This window comes from Crinia signifera, chromosome 1 (genome assembly GCF_055691185.1).
Source record: "Crinia signifera chromosome 1, ASM5569118v1, whole genome shotgun sequence".
In the NCBI taxonomy this organism is placed as follows: domain Eukaryota; kingdom Metazoa; phylum Chordata; class Amphibia; order Anura; family Myobatrachidae; genus Crinia; species Crinia signifera.
In genome coordinates, this window is record NC_139217.1 from 134,403,065 (window position 1) to 134,418,854 (window position 15,790).

A 15,790-nucleotide genomic window follows, 5' to 3' on the forward strand; every position below is an offset into this window, starting at 1 on the left:
GGGACCAGCATGCATCGCGTCAGGATGCCTCCATGAGACCCCACGCATGCGCACTCAGAATTTATGCTGCCGGCGCCGTGACTGTCTATGGCAGGAGTCGGACCTGTTGATGCTGTGTCCCCCCCCCCCCGCAGCTCCTTCTGCCTCCTGAGGGGTGAGTGTGAGTGTGCGGGCGGCTGTGCCTGTGTTCCGGCCATCGGGGATCACCAGGGTTTACCTCCTCTTGGTGCCTCCTCTTCTGCCTCCTGTACCATTTGGTGGTTACTTTGCTTTGAGCGCTGTTTGGTTCTGGGTCTGTAGCTAGCTGGGGCTCAGATATCTGGCTTGTTCCCATCCTTGTATATACCTGCCTAAGATTTATTATTAGCGCTCACTTTTCATTTTATTTTAAATGCTGAGCACACATTAGAAAAGGGTGGCCACACCCCATTTTACGAGTGACCACACCCCTTTAAACATGGTCATGGTCACGCCCCCTTTCTGGGGGTGTACCGATTTCTGCCCTTCAAATGTTGGAGGGTATGCAGTACTGAAAAGTACATCTCAATGGACAACGCTCCAGTGTAGTGTAAATCGCAGTAGAGAATAGGCATAATCGAATCGAAAACCAGATCTCACCGTGTGTACATACGATTAGGGACAGTGACAGATACTGCAGAGGACAAGGATAACATGGGAAAGATGGTAGGAGACAAGGGGACTGTGGAAGATTCTGCAAGGGACTGTGGCAGAGACTGTAAGGGACAGGGAAGACTGTGTAAAAGTATGCAGGGGATTGGGAGTACTTATGTGGTTTGCTGCTCTACAGCTAGCTGCTACAGAACCAGGCCAGAGCCAGGGAGGAAGGAGTGAAGACGGGGAGAGTTGGGGGCGTGTCTACTTCAGACCTGAGGAAGGAAAGCTCTACTGATTTGATGAGGAAGCCTGAAAGGGGCACAAGTCTGTAAAAGCATTTTCTAGCATAGGTTCTTCATCATAGTCTGGCCCTGTGGCATGCACAATTGACCCAAACCACTGCTTCACAGTAGCAGTTTGTAGTCAGGATCATTGAAGACACAGGGCCCCCTCCACCTGCACAGGCCTTATAAAGGTGTACCACCTAAACCCCCGTTGGGGGTCATCAAGTCTATGGCATATATTCAATGCCGTGGGCGAGCGGTGACTGCGAGCAGGACTTTTTGCTCGCAGTCACCGCTCACCCTGTCAGTATTCAACTGACCCCCCTCATACGCAAATTCCCCCTCGCTCTGTTTTTTGAGCGAGGGGAAATTTGCAAATGTGCCTCCAAAAGCTGCGAGAATCGAGGCTAATTACAGCGAGTTTGCTGCACTAGCCTCGGCTCTCGCAGTTTAGGGGAATCCTCGCCGTTCTGTGACTGCGAGGATTCCCCCGGAACGTTGCATAGTGCGAGCGGCCGGCGCGGGGGTTAAACTGCGAGGATCACTGGTTTTCTGTGATCCTCGCAGTTTAACCCCCTCGCAGGCCGCTCACACCGGCATTGAATACCTGCCTATATCTGTCTGACCGGCCCACTCTCATTCTACTATAGATAGCTACCAGTGCCGGATACAGCACAATGCAGCAGCCGCTGCCTGAGGTAGGCAAGTAATGGGTGTATATTTATATACTAGAATAAGCCTAATGTTGCAGTGACTGTTGAAGAACTTTATCATTAGCCATTATCTACTTACATGGAAGTATAATATACCAAGCCACAACCCATAGAAACATACAGGATATGTGACATAAAGCTGAACATTTCAGGCTATAAAAAGTAGATTCTAACGGACAGTAAAAGCGAACATACTGCAAAGCATGCCTGGAACATAGCAATGCTTTCTTTTCCCTGGTGATTTGATTAATTTCCATTGTTATAGCTTATATATTGTTACATAGCTCTTGTACTTTATAAGGTTTTGTTGGCAGCTTAGCTAGAAATACAAGAAGAATTGTCTCAGTAATCAATGCTAACACTCTATGACAGATGAAGGTCAGGCGATTCATACAATCTTTCATTTCTTATTCAAAAATTGTATTCTTCTGTACTCAGATTACTGAAATTGGGCCACAAACAGCAGACACAATGATATCTCTTAATACAATATCCCACAACATATATTATGCTTTGTATTGAGCTTTTACTAGAAAATACCAGATGTTTTCTCAATATTCCACAGCACGATCTCAAAGAGCATTTGTAATGTTTGTGTTCACATATCATGCATGAATAAGCTAGATAATTCCATATATGTGAAACCAATTCCATATTTCAACCATAGTAACCAGATGCTTGCTTTCATTAGTCAAAATGATTACCATATTGATCTGACTGATTGTTATAGGGTAGACATATCTTCAAGCTCTGAGAACAGATGCACATGAAAATGTTGTTTTATATACTGTAGCAACCAATCAGGTAAGTTTAATTTACCAAAACACTACTAGAAAACGACAGAATTTGTTTGTTAGAGTATTTTTTTAAAATCCTTGGCATTTATCATTGGTATTAAGGGGTCTATGTGATGAGCCTTTATTTATTTATTAACAGTTTCTTATATAGCGCATACATATTCCGCAGCGCTTTACAGAATATTTGAACATTCACATCAGTCCCTGCCCCAGTGGAGCTTACAATCTATATTCTATACCACATATACATGCAGACACATTAATTCTGGGGTTCATTTTTGGGAGAGCCAGTTAACCTACCAGTATATTTTTTTTGTATTGTGGGAGAAAACCAGAGGAAACCCACGCACAGGGATAATATACAAACTCCGCACAGATAGGGGCCAGGCGGGAATCAAACTCATGACCTTAGTGCTGTGAGTAATAAATGCTAAACATTGCATCATCCATACTGCCCTAAACCATGGAGAGATAAAATAAAAACAGAGAGAGAGAGAGAGAGAGAGAGAGAGAGAGAGAGAAAGTACCAGCCAACCAGTTCCTGATGTTTTACAAACACAACAGATAACATTATCTCTCTATGCTTTATATCTCTCCAATCCTTAATACATAGACCCCAAATCACTGTAATTGTACACAATTCACAGAGTCCTTCTAATGCCCCATACACACTGGGCAACAGAGCCTATGTGCTGAGCGATATTGCTCAGCACAAATTGCTCAGCACACAGCGATGCACCAGTGATGTTTGCTGAGCCATCTGGCATGAACAGTGTTCGCTGGTGAGCGAACACTGGCAATGACTAGATTTATAGTGCATGAAGTATATATCTATGGGAAGATGCATCACAGTCAGTGTGTGTGTGTGTGTGTGTGTGTGTGGGAGGGGGTTACCCCCAGAGTGATTAATTTCTAGTCAGATTGCTTAGAAAGTATATACAATCTAGTCAGATTGCTTAGAAATAGGGCTACAATCACCTTGTATGTATGCTGCCTAAGTTTGTTTGAAAGTGAATGGTATTTGGGTAAACATTGTTTTACTTTAAAAACAAAAACACAATATAGCTTGAAGGTATATGTTGCTGAAAAGGAACAATTTGTGTTTTCTAAGGTTGTGAAAGAAAAAACAGGAAAAAATAAATAGTTTTCAATTTGGTATACGTGACTTAGATGTCCTACCCACAGAGTGAAAGGGTTTTAATTTTTTCCCTATAAACCAAGTAGTAAAAATTACTATTATTATCAGAGGACTATGTAACAGTGCAACAGTAATACCATTTTATGGATGGAAGCAAGAACAGAATATGGTAAAACTATTAAAAAAGAAAACCAGTGTTCCTTTTTTGACAGCTTCCTCAGTACTGAACAACATTGCCTTGGGTACACTTGCTAAAGCTAACATTATAGTTCTACTTTTATTGAGAGGCTAGTTATATTTCATTAGGTTCGCTCAAAAAGATGGGATGGCTCAACTGCTAATTGATGGGATTGCTTTTTGAAAAGTGTATTTTGACAAGTCCTGTCAGATGTACTTTACTTAAAGTTTAATGGATTGCATAAAATGTAAGCTGAAACATGCTATTCCGTTAGCATGGTTACACCACAGGGCTAACTTTAGGCTTTCAGAATCTATTGCTTGTTGCTATTCTTTACTAATGAGTCATAAGCAAAGTGAGAAGGAATTAATATTAATCTAGATAGATGAGAAATGATATACTGCCGTACTGTAAAAATAAAGGTTAATTTGGCTCCAATCTTGAATAAAGTTACTTTGAAATAAAATAACATAAAATAAAACATTTTCTAGAAAGCCTATTTAACATCTATTTTATTAAGATGAATAAAAAACAGAAACATCATAATGTATGCGTCATTAAAGTTAAAATATGAATAACTGCCTTAGGTGAAAGGAAACGGCAACACATAAGCAAAGCAGAGTAACTATAACCATGGGTAAAATGTCACACTAATAAATGAGTAATTGCCATAGCTAATTGATAAAGATTAATTGGGAGCAAAGGAATTGTAAAAATGTCTTCTGCAATTTTTATGCTTATCCTGTTGACCGTATAAGACAGTTACTTTCTTTTTTTTTTTTGAATCAAGTGTTTTTTTATTGGTTTTTGAAAATTATATGTAAAACAATTACATAACTAGTACAATACCAAATAAAATAAAGAAAATAATAAACAAACATAAAGCAATAACTTGTGTGTTACATTATTCCAGGTTGTAATATATATATAGGGTACAATTATCATGCTCCATCTGATATACATACATAATTACATTAATCAGCAGTTATCACAGGTGAGGGGTGCAATGGTTACATATGGTACAGGGTCCCAGTGAATCTCTAGCCGAGTCTTAAACTCTAATAATTGCTTGGGGATTCTATGAGCGTAAGGTGGGATCTTGGTAAGACAGTTACTTTCAAATGAGTGTTGATCATTTGCATTGCTATTATATTTTACATTAGTTAAAACTACCAATTAGAAATGGGTCAGAAAGATTGGTACCAAAACACAGTTGTAAATCCAAATCAATGAGATACTACTTAATCCATATTTTCAAAAGTATCATTATCCTCAAACCTGGACTGTTAGAGTGCCTTGAGGACGAAGCTTGGGAACCACTGAATTATTGCATGGTACTTTGCGTTGAAGCAATTGTGAGGATTTAAATTGTGTTTAAGCAACTGTGTTCGGTTAAACTTAAACTGACTTCCTTCTTTTTCTATGATAGTCTGGTACATGGGAAGTAATACTTACACTGTAAATAGTACAAGCAGCCTACTAGTTACATCCAGAACCAAATATTTAGGCAACAATACTAAATACTACAAAAGCCGATAACAAATGGGCACCCATGTTTTATCCTCCATCTCTTTCTATGCATCTGTTGGACAAAGCATTTAGGTCAATTCCACTATAAAAACAAAATAGGCCATGATTCTCATTCTATACTTTTAGCAATAGATATTTTGTGCTGAAGATATAATTATATTCTAAGAGCTAAAAATACATTTATAGAGGTGCAGATTTGCAAGGCAAAAGAGATCAAGGGGGTTATTCACAGTTGGGTTGTAAACCATAACAGTTCCGAGCGTTTGTGCCCAATTATTAAAAGGGAAATGCATTTACTAGCAAGACACAGCTAGTAAGCTTTGCCCTTTTAAAATATGAGCATACAGTAAGTGTCAGAATTTAGAACCCAACACTTCTAAATTCCCTTAGGTCTAGGTTATCAGGATTGCTTATTTGACATTACTGGCAAGGGTGACAAAATGCAAGAATTTGTTACTCTGAGCGGCGAAAATGAAAAAAAAAAAAATTATATTTATGATGTTGCATTATTGTATGCATTTTGTGGTGCACCTGTCCCTATGTGTATACTTGGTTTACTACTAGTCTTCATCATTAGTGTGATTTTGCACATACCTTGAACCCTTACTGCACTAAGATGCATGTCCAACTCTGCATACCCCAAAGTTGCACTTACACACACCCTCACCAAAATTTTCCTTGGTGAGATTGGCTTGTTACTAACCAGTTGCATTTCTACAGTCAATAGTAGATGCAGTCTAATATGTAAGACTTTCCATTGTCTGTACTTGCAGTTGCTCACGTTTTGTGTAGTAAGAAGACATGCAAGATAACAGGGACTTATCCAGAACTCTTTGGGACCCATTGCAACTTAGAGAAGAGGCTCCTGGTCCTAATGTTTATCAAGAGACACACGTAAAACCAGTTATTGGTTTTATGCCCCATACCAGTTTCCTAGTTAATTTTCTGAACCATAGCAGTGCTTTAGTTTATTTTCTGAAATATAGTCAATATCCTTTTTGAAATGATATCATATTCTAGGTTTACCAGTATGCCACACATTAATTCACATTATGACATACAGTGCCCAGTTAATAATATACCACACTATAGTGCCGACATTTCACATTGTGTCACAGTGCCTTCCAGTTTATACTGTGTCAAATTACATTGGCATCCATTTAAAATAATGCCACATTTCTGTGCCCCCTTACCATTATAACATCCACTACACATTCCTGTCACTGAATATTTAATGTCACACAATTCAGGCTGGCAATGGTTCAGACTTCATTGCTTAGCGGGGCATATCTAAGAAATTGGTATGCAACTTTATAACCAGGGTCCAGACCCTCCCAGGTTTCTGGGCCTTATAGCAATGGCACCCCTATAGTAATGGCCATGGAAGATATCCTCTTTCAAATCAGCATAAGCTTTCACAAATGTTTTGCCTTTGGAAATGTACATGGCACACAAAACTTAATAGCCTTTAACAGACTCATATTTAGGGATACAAATCTGAGAATTGTCCATTATTATGGATTTGGTAGCAAAAAAAAAAATTGTGACAGCAAACAGGACCCAGAAGAAACATTTTTACTTTTGCATTAAGGCCAAAGCTGTTTTAGAGTGTAATCTGACAAATTGCTACACAAAGGTCCTGCACATTGGAGCTTCCAAAAGGCAAACAGAGAAACATCTGCAGCAAATTATGGACTGTTCTGTGAACAGAAGCCAGTAGCTATTCATTTATTAAGTTACGTGCTAGATGGGTCTACGGCATTTAGAGAAAGAATAATTATATGGACATAATTTTATTTCTTTATTGTGGCAATATATGATAATTACTAGCAGAATTTCTAGAAGTGATATATGGCATGTACATCCATGCATGTTGCTTTTAAAATAAGGCAGAAAAGTGATAGTCCTTTTTACCTGCCAGATACTAGCACGGTTCATTGATTTAAATAGCTTCTTGCTTGTCTGTGTAGGAGATGTAAGACATCCTGTCGGCTGCTCTTACAGTACGAACTTACATTTCCAGTCTGCTTACAATGAACCGGGACTAGAAATATATGTTAAATCTTAGATACAGATGTATTTTTAAAATAAAGCAGACTTAAAAAATAATGCACTACTATAAGGATTTTAAAGTATTATCAGTTCTCTCGTTGCTGAAACCACCAGCTAACTGTACAATTATACCCCAGTTATTTTCAGGTGACAATCTTAAGCATTAATTCATTGAAACAAACAGAAAATTCCGCTGTTGCATAATACTGTAGCATATGCATTGGTTTAATATAAAAGGATCAATAGATACATGTGTATTGCACCAACATCATTCAGTAAAAGGCAAACGGTTAACAAAAAGAGACAGAAAGGTATATAGCCAACAAAAGCCAAACAGCTTGAACATTTTAACTTTAAGAGAGAGAAAACAAAGTGTCCACACAATAGATAATTACCACAATCAGGCACAGATTATTTGTTGTCGATTTAGGGCTCTTCAACAAATTGTTGTTATCCATAAAACAGCAAAGTTAAATTGGCTGTGAAATCTAATGGTCACTGGGATCAGCTTGTCCTTTAATACTCTCCAGTGATCACAAACTCCACATGATCCAGGCCTGTCCTCTCTTGACTCTATACTATCATCACCAAACACATATATTCATTCATCTGCAGCATATTCTGATTCTCATTTTCAGCACTTTCCAGCCATCTGCATATATATACATATATATATATATATATATATATATATATATATATATATATATATATAACAAACAGGTGCTGGCACTCGCTTCCAATCAGATGAGTAAGCCTGGTGCCCTCACAATAGAACCTGCCGTGGCAGGACTCGATACAGATTCTTGGATACGTGCGGCACTCGGGACTGGAACAAATAAACGACAACTACACGGCTAGTGTAGAGTGCCGCAAGTATCCAAGCATCTATATATATATATATATATATATCTCACGTGCATCCCAGTATCACAGCGGTTGGGCAGCGACTCCCTGCCCGTCTCCGCTTCAGGGAGACGCTGCCCAGTTCGGGGGGTCGGGGCGGCAAAGGGGGACAGGTGGTGACGGCAGGGGAGGCGGCGTGCGACCGTCTAATGCGCGCGTGCCCCTGGTGGTAGCCGGCGATGGAATCACCAGGTCTTGCAAGGATGAAGAGGGCTACATCTGTATATGAAGCACTTTCTATACATGCTGGCACAACTCCTACACCTAGTATATAGCATTTACTTCCCACTCGCACCTTTCCCTTAAACTGACAAGAGAGAAAGCATGCATAGGAAGAGAGGAGTGAGGCAGAAACTGGGGATTGAAATAAAGATGGAAAGAAATGGAAAACAACAATGGTGAAACAGAAGGAAAATAAGCTTAGAACACAATTTCCCTATTGAATGCATCAGTAAGATATATGATTTATAAACAAATGATACAATGGGGTGTATTCAATGCTGCAGGCTAGAGGCGACAGCGAGCAGGGCTTCCTGCTCGCTGTCGCCACTCACCCTGTCAGTATTCAATGCACTAGATAAATAGTCCTTTAAGACTAATGATATATCTTAATTCTATTGTTATATATGAAATAATGATTAATCCATTGTGCAATATTTATTTATTTATCTATTACCAGTTATTTATATAGCACACACATATTCTTCAGTGCTTTACAGAGATTTGCTGTGCAGCAGTAATGCTAAACATTACACAGTCTATGATGCCCGATTATTATTTATTTATTACCAGTTATTTATATAGCGCACATATATTCCACAGCGCTTTATAGAGAATATTTGAACATTCACATCAGTCCCTGCCCCAGTGGAGCTTACACTCTATGGCCCTGATTCTAGTTAACAAATGTACACATGGGGGTTAGATGTTGATGCTCTGCGCATGCGCATATGCACTTATGCACTCATGCATGGCTTCTACGTGGGTGCCTTTGGAGACTTGCCTAGTCTCCATGGCACTTGCAAAGTGGAGGGCGTAAAGGTGGAGGGCAGGGGGCGTTCACATATGTTTCCTGGGTGTACCGAGGAAAATGCTGGGCGTCCCCATGCGAGCAAGGGCGGGCATCTGGCTTCTGTGTGCAGGCGGCTATTGTAACTGGATGTAAGCTACCCGCCCAGTTCTCAGAGGAGGACTCCACAGATCTAAGGAGACTTAGATTTGTGAGCACTACAAAAATCATTCGAGAGACAGTGACCCTCGAATGATTTTGGGCCCGCACACTAGCCTGAGAATGGATGTTTATTCAAAACATCCATTCGCAGTGAGGCGGGTACATTCGCTGTGAGGCAAAGGATGGGCATCCGCGTACACGCATGCCCAGCGGCATTACAAGGCTTGCTAATCATTGAGGAAACCCACGCATGCACAGGGGGAATATACAAACTCCACACAGTTAACAGCTAACCATTACACCGTCCATACTGCCCCATAAATATAATAAACAGAAAAACATATTGCAAAATAAAAAGGTCTGCCTACATTTTCCCTAAAAACAGTGAAATAATCTTGATATTATTTATAGTATAAAATATTTTGATACGCTAGTACTGATATATAGTATATTATTTATAGGAAAATACACTTTAATAGCAGTGTTTATTAACCTTTGTAAATAATAAGTGTAAAAAGTGAGTTTGGATGTAATTCAGGGTTCGCTAGGATAAACTGTGCAATAAAATGGACTAATATACCCTTACTTTCATTCATTAAGGTTTTATATAAGATTTGTGAACTGTATAATGACAAAGGGGCATATGTATCAAACCTTGGAGAGAGATTAAGTACCAACCAATCAGCTCCTGTTTTGTTAAAGACTGTGCTTCAAAAAATTACAGTTAGGAGCAGACTGGTTGGAGATTTTTCTCTTTCTACTTTGTGAGTGGAAAGTAATAAGGACAGAAATTGGTTGCATTCTGGTGCTTGGACCCGGTTGGTAATGCCATCTTTAGATGTTGTTAAACAATAGCAGTCTGTGGGCTCCTTTTTGCATTTTCCTCTAAGGGGATCCAATCGGATCAGAAAGTGCTGGTAGGTACTGCAATACTGGATGCGATATGTAGTACCTCTCGCTCTCTCTTACTCCAAGCTTTGCTACATCTGGCCCTAATGTAGGGCCCTTAAGAATTCTACTACTGTGTCTGTACAATTTACAGCCATTAGAGCAAATAAGAGAATTATCACATATGTCATCGTTGTGTTGATGCAAGAAGTCAATATAACTACATACTGAAAATGACCATATCATTACAGTATCACACCCACTTCTGTTCCTCATCACTTATACAGACTAGCGTACTACTTTCTTTTGATTATAAAATACATTATTTAACTTTGAAGTTGACGTGAGCTTTGAATTTAAATAATCTTAATGCAATCTCTAGCAAAGATGTGTTCTCCTAGAAATAATAACCACAAACAATTTTCAATTACTCTCCTGATGTGTCACATTATCAAACACATTATGCTATGCCAGTTTGAGACCGAAGAACCATTCTCAGGAGTATTCTGAATTAAAGTCCCGCTGTACCATTTTTCTCAGCAATGTATAACTAATTATTCAAAATTGGCTATACTATAATATACCCTTAAAGTGCTGTGTACAGATCATTTAGGTCCATTCTCTCCTATGGCATATGTCTAAATGTGGGAGTCTTATTGTTCCCACCATTAAATGTCCTACTGTAAAAGTGAGATTTTATACCAGAAAAATAATCTTGTGCATTGTCTATACAGAAAAAAAACTTTTCCAACCTACTCAGAATTAGGTCTCCATAGAGAACACAATGCTACTCTGCAGTTGAAAGAAAGAGAACTTTAATCTGCAGATATATCTGCAAGGAATACAGCAGCACACTTAGGTGACTGGGTCAATTTTTCTAAGTACAGTAATGTTGTTTTCCTCTTAGTATTCTAGTAGTCTGTAACAACCATCAAATCATAGAAGCCACTCAATCACTTGCCATGGTGATGCATCGACCATACAGTGCACAAAGCACTGCACTTCTGGGGTTATAGGACAAGGCAGTCAATTTAGCATACCCTGATTAACAATGTCATGTTGAGCAATATTTTTTCATAGTGACAGGGCTCACATGATGAATACATCTTACAGAAAATTGTAAGAGTTTGCAGGGATACAGTATGAATACAAGAATCAATAAAGAAGGAACCATGTTATTAGCCAGTACCACCTCCCACCACGAGTAATTACCACTTTGGCAGCAGCAGGTTAGAGGGTACAAGATTTGCAATGTTCATTCAGCAAATAACTTTTTAGCTTTTACCTGTACAAATTGGCCCATGGAAGCATGTGTCTAATCATTTTCTAAGATATAATGCTAATTATCTACCTAAATGCAATATGAGCCCCATAGAGGAGATGGGATAATCAATAAATACAAAGTAAATGTGCATCACTATGTACAGTGTATATATGAAAAATTTAATATTATAGGTATCTATAGCTGTGAAGCTATAACCAATTTGGTAACACTTGGCAAACATGCTAATGAGTGGATATTAATCAGTGCTGAAGTAGTAAAACCTGAATTCTATGAGATATTTGTTTGAAACATAGAAAAAGTTATACTCTAGAACCTTCTTCATACAGTTTAACAATGTAAAGAACTGAATGAGAGTTTATAAGCAGTGTGGCTATTCCCTGTCAATGATGCAACCCACATAGTTTTAGGGTTTAATATAAATTCTTATGTGTATTGACTGAATTAGCCCCGGAAACATACCGGCACCTCCCGGTTTTTGGGTCCCTCAATAAAATCCGGACTGTGCATGTGCGCATCCGGAAACGTATGGGGCGGGGCTTGTGCGGCAACATCACTGCTGGCCACCGCGGGGTATGGGTGGCAGAGCTGCTGCTATCAGGAAGTTGGGAGAGTAAGCATAAGCACTGCAGCAGCCAGGGCTTCCGGAGTTGGCTCCGCCCACCACACTCCGCGCCTCAGCCCTACTCATGCTGGTTGTTCTGCCTGCTTCTCCTGTCACCGGCTGCCCAATGCTTCCCCCTCACCACACTGCCTGCTCCCACCACACACAGGGTCCCTGCACTCCCCTACAAGGATCAACACAGCTAAGTGAGTGCTGTGTGTACTGGGGAGTGTGGGCTGAAATATATGGGAGTGAAACTATGTGCACATTGTGCACTGTGTGTGTGTGTGTGTGTGTGTGTGGGGGGGTGTTTATAATGTAATATAGGGGGAGGCTGTTTTATAATGTTTTATAATGTATTATGGGGTGAATGTATATAATGTACTATAGTATCAGGGAGTTCTATATAATGTCATATGGGGGAGTAACTGTGCAAATTGTGCAATGTGTGTGTGGGGGGCTGTGTATAATGTTATATGGGGGCTGTGTATAATGTTATATGGGGGCTGTGTATAATGTAATATGGGGGCTGCGTATAATGTAATATGGGGGCTGTGTATAATGTAATATGGCTCTGTGTGTAATATGGGGGGTGGTGTATAATGTTATATGGGGGCTGTGTATAATGAAATATGGGGGCTGTGCATAATGTTATATGGGGGCTGTGCATAATGTAATATGGGGGGTGGTGTATAATGTAATATGAGGGGGTGGTGTATAATGTAATATGGGGCTGTGTATAATGTAATATGGAGGGCTGTGTATAATGTAATATATGGATGCAGTACAATACTTATATTATTTTTTTTCTTTTTGCTGCTTTTAGTACTATAGCATACCTCCAAACTGTCCTGATTATAGAGGCCATGCCCACATGACCTGTAGCTCCGCTCTTTCCCGTGGGGGGGGGGGGGGAGGGCCTGCGTCGGGAAAGTTGGGAGGTATGCTATAGGAATCTCCCTGAAACTGGTTTTCAAAAGTAGGCAAGTATGGTACAAACACATCAAAGACATGAAATGTATTTATATGGCGCACACATATTCTGCAGCGCTTTACTGAGAACTACATATCATGTCCCCAGTAGTGCTGTTACAGAGATGTTCCCAGTAGTGCTGTTACAGATTTACCCAGAAGGTTTTTAGCAAAACGAAAAGTACATTCTGAAGACTATGGTTTTTGGAATAATTTGGATAATGGATGTTTGGATAAGGGATACTCAACCTGTACTAGCCAACCTGTACTAGCTTCACTATTAAGGGTTTGGTGTGCCAATATTGATGAAAAATCCGCCTGTACAAAAAGTATCATGAAAATTATTTCATTTCCGCATTGTTTACCCCACAATTCTAAATTATTTTACATTATATAATCAAGCATTATCTATACAATATAGTACAAATGATCTCTCTCTCCCTCCTTATCTCTCTTCACAGCTAATTAAAGAGCCCCCTCATTAAGCATTATGTTTTTGTCAACCAGAATTTTATTTGTATTATTACAAGCTTGTGATCTGTTTTTCATACAAATCATACTTTTCTTCAAAATGAATGCCTAATATTTCTTGCACTGCTTATAGTAAATTCAATTAGTTACAGGTAAACCCATGTACATGTAACAGCTGGTTTATTTTTGGACAGTTAATTAAAACATAGGTGTTTAAATAAATATATTAAAGATATTGAATATGCAGAAGACAGTTGATGCCCCTAACAGTTCTCACAATTAAAAGCTAGAATCAGATAAAATACATTGTTTGCACATCAAAGTTTCTCCGTTCAGTAAATACCGGTAATACGTTTTAACAAAAAAAAAAATCAATATTGCAGAAAATTGACGGATTAAAAATCACTGTTTTATTCATGACATGATAAAAACATGTTCTATTATAAACAGCTTTTAGAGTCCATAGGTGAACTCGGAAGAAAATTCTGAGCATAAATTGAAATATGTCACAGCAATTTTTATTCTATTTTATTTAGGCAGCATATGCATAAACAGAGCCACCTTCCGTGGCTATGTCTGTGGTGGGTTTATATAAACAGTCATCTCAGAGAAATAGAGAGTTCATTATCATTACTAGAGTTTCCTAGTTGGACAGCAACTATTCCATGGCAACATATAGGTTTGCCACCTCACACATCATAAATTCCTGGAGATCCTCGCCATCTTCTAACCCTCATGGCTCGCCGAAAAGTGAGCATGGCATCACAAAAGTAGGCATATCTTCATCTGAAAAATGGGTGTGGTGTCTGTAATACAATATGTATTCATGTGCCTATTATTACATTTATTATATTCATGCATTTCATCATGATGTGACATGTTGATGACATGCATGAATATAATAAATGCAATAATAGGCACATAAATGCAATTATTAGTTTTACTTGTGGACAAGACTGGTGGCGGTAACCTGAGCTGCCTCCTGCTTGCTCCTATGTTTTACCCCGCTCCACGCTCACGCTACCAACTCCTGGACATGAGGACGCTGTGCTGCTGCACATTGATGATTCGGTTGGTGCACACAGCGTGTAGGAGGAGGCGGAGCATGCAAGACAGACGTGTAGGAGACGTCACGCACCCCGACCCGGACCCGGCCAGACCCCGGCAACATACCACTCTTTAATAAGAAAATGTCAGGAACTCTACTTAGATTTTTTCTAAGGCACCCAGGGAGGCCTCGGTCACCGCACTGCGATGCTAGCCACATATGTTATTACACATGCTCTAGCATCGCTGCGGTCCGGCGGAGAGGGGCGGCAATGTCTTTTACTACATCCCACCCTATATGACAATCACTCACATGACCAACACATGTTTTTTGGGTTTCGATTAATTTACTATACATGTGGACATTGTTTGGGAGTACTAACCAGTGGTGAGTATAGCAGTAGCTGTGCGAGCCACCTTGCCCAAAGCACGGCAAAGCATGGCAACTGAAGCGTGCCCGCCAGGCTTATGGTGATCACAAAACATGAAACATACAACATTAACCACCAAAAAATAAGTAAAAAATAAATAAATCTGTAGACCCATGTCATGTCGACATTTTGATGGTGTTGGCACTACTGGTCAGCTCTCCATATTTTCTAAGAACTGTCATGAAACATGGACCTTGACATGGTCAACAAAAATGTGAAAACATCTGTAATTATATCCACAAGTGATAAAAGTAAACGTTTTGTTGCTGTGGGAATCACCTTTTTTCCCAACTCTATCTCCTTTCACATATATCCATCCATTTTACAGTATGTTACATTATTTACATAAATGTCCTTTTTCCTTATATATACATTGCTTAAAGTTATAGCAAATATATAAATAAATTCAACATGAGATTCACACATGAGAAACTGAATACAGCACAAGTGTAAAGAAAGGATAGGGCAAGAAGAATTAATTGTGGACTGTTGTCGGTACACATCTTATTGCTAAATAAGGTGGTTTACATTGTTTTTACTACTACCATTATTATTATTATTATTATTAATTATAATGTTTGTAGTAGTAGTAATAGGAGTAGTAGGAATGTTATTTTATTTTATCAAAAGGCTCAACTATATAGTTTTGGCTCCTTGGAACTACAGTATGATCAAATAAAATAGACCAAAATTTAAATTCATCTAAATGTC

At 39.1% G+C, this 15,790-nt stretch overlaps 1 protein-coding gene across 6 annotated transcripts in view; it reads right to left on the reverse strand.

Annotated features, from left to right (window-relative positions):
• PCDH10 (protocadherin 10) overlaps positions 1 to 15,790 on the reverse strand; it is a 74,400-nt gene that overhangs the window by 17,041 nt on the left and 41,569 nt on the right. The window lies entirely within an intron of this gene.